General features: G+C 47.2%; 1 pseudogene; it reads left to right on the plus strand.

Annotated features, from left to right (window-relative positions):
* Positions 1-2,500, plus strand: part of LOC120907776 — a 9,134-nt pseudogene that overhangs the window by 3,243 nt on the left and 3,391 nt on the right.

Below are 2,500 nucleotides of genomic sequence, written 5' to 3' on the forward strand. Positions count from 1 at the left end.
CCAAGCGTTCATGGATCTTCAAGATCGAATGGAGGCGATGCGTTTTGGGATAAGCAAACTCGATGATGAGTCTTCCCATTTTACGCTAGTTACGGTAATGATGGACTTCCTCGATGAGGTAATGTCCGAATTTCGAAGGTACAGAGCCGTAAATCGCATGCAGCAGGTCCTCGACCGTCAAACGCAAACGTCGTTTGACGGTAACGATGGATTCGGGCCGCAAACGCGAAAGGCAGAAGACCAGTGGCTGATGACCAACAGCCTGGTCCAAGTGGGTTGCAAAGATTGCAACAACAACAACAACAACCATCGAGGTTGACCTCTGTTAGGGAAGCGGTGGAAAATATTCCAAGTCCGAGAAACGGACCGAATATTAATGAGGGTAGAATTAATAAGAGGAAGAAGAAGAAGAGCAAGAAGAAGCAGAATAAGCCCAGGAAGCGGCCTGAGGCTCTGCTGATATCGGACTGCACTTCCGAGGAGCTGGCGAAATTGCTCAAGGAAATGAAGCAGTCCGATGCTCTTAAATCGGTTGGAGAGACAATCTCTAAGGTCCGACGGGCCCAGAATGGAGGCATGTTGCTAGAACTTAAGCAGGGTAGTTCTGCTAGTGCAATTGCCCCAAAGGTTAAGGAAGCGGTGAAGGGCAAGGCGTCAGTGAGAACGCTAGCTCCTTCTAAAATGATTGAGATCATGCATCTCGATGAAATTACCACCCCAGAGGAGGTTGCGGAGTCTGTCAAAGCACAGCTCAACATCGAGATAGAAACAGATCGTATCAAAATGAAGAAAGGCCGCGCGGCCGGTACGCAGTGGGCACGGATCAACGTATCGCTGCCAGACTTTCAAAGCTTCTTGAATTTGGGAAAGCTGAAAGTTGGTTGGTCGATATGCCATATCCGCGAGGTTATGGAAGAGCAGAAATGCTATAAGTGTTGGAAGGTAGGCCATACGAGCTACCATTGTAGGGAACCAGACAGAAGTAATCTGTGCTGGAAATGCGGTTTGAGTGGACACAAGAAGCAAGCTTGTACCAACTCTGTCAAGTGTTTGGATTGCGGTACGAGGTCACAGAACCTTCACGCAACGGGCAGTTATATGTGTCCCCGAAGGCGAACGATTAGATAATAATGGTTAGGTTGCTACAACATAACCAGAATCATAGTTATGCTGCATTTCAGTTAATGTGGCAAACGATTAGGAAGAATCTGCGGATATAGTGTTGATTGCAGATCCGTATCTGGCAACAACCAACGTCAAAGTGTTACGCAATGACGATAACACAGCAGCGGTAGTGGTTAACGCGGACTTACCAGTTAAGGTAGTCAGTAAGGCTTTGAAGTTTAATGATAGTTGACATAGGTGATATGCGAGTGGTTAGCGTTTACGCGCCACCTAGATTTAGTATGGAAGAGTTCCAGAACATGTTGGATAACACGGTAATGGCCGTAACCGGTATCCACAAATTCGTTATCGGGGGACTTCAACGCTTGGTCATCAAGTTGGAACAACCAACTTGGCGAGCGTGGAGAAACCCAGAAACGAAGAGGTGAGTTGGTTTTATCAACCTTTGCGCAGATTGACGCAATTTTATTGAACGACGGCAGCACCCCAACTTATGTTGGACCAGGGCGCACGTCAGTAGTTGATCTTACTTTTGCGAGCCGAACCGTAGCAAGATCATTTAAGTGGGAGGTGTTATCTAGCTATATGAACTCTGATCATCGTGCAATACGAATAGATCTTGAGACGCAAAGCGTGCGTAATCTGTCCCGACCCATAACGGGATGGAGCATCAAGTATTTTAGCAAAGATATATTTGAAGTTATGATGCAAGCCGCTTTTGAGACCGAGGTCACAACAAGCGAAGACTTAATGCGTATACTTGTCACGGCGTGCAATGCGACGATGACTAAACGTAAGAGGTACACTCCTAACAAGAGTGCATTTTGGTGGACGTTAGAGATTGAGGCACTTCGCAAAGAGTGCAAACACCGCGATCGATTAGCGCAAAGAGCTTTTAATACTGATCTCTATTCTACTTTTAGGGACGAGTTCAAGGTGGCACGGAATGCCCTCAAGCGATTGATCAAGCATACCCGACAGAGGAAGTGGAAAGAGTTCCTGGGAACAGCGAACAACGCATCATTTGGTATAGTATATCATACGTTCAAGAAAGTGGCCGAGGGTTCGATTGGACCCCGAACCATGACATTGGACGAGTTTAGGGAAGTGGTGAGCGAGCTTTTTCCTACTCACCCAAACACGGTGTGGCCTGAATATCGTATCGATCAGCCACGAGAGTTTGAAAGGGTAACTAATGATGAGATTCTTGCGGTTGCCAGGAGACTACCCAACAAGAAGGCGCCGGGACCAGATGGTATCCCGAATGAGGCGCTGAAAGTTGGTATGTTGACTGCAACCGATGCATTTTGCAGGGTTTACCAAGGCTGTTTAGAGAACGCGAAGTTCCCCGATGAGTGGAAAAGGCAGAGGTTGG

Source organism: Anopheles arabiensis, assembly GCF_016920715.1.
Source record: "Anopheles arabiensis isolate DONGOLA chromosome X unlocalized genomic scaffold, AaraD3 X_pericentromeric_contig0019, whole genome shotgun sequence".
Lineage (NCBI taxonomy): Eukaryota > Metazoa > Arthropoda > Insecta > Diptera > Culicidae > Anopheles > Anopheles arabiensis.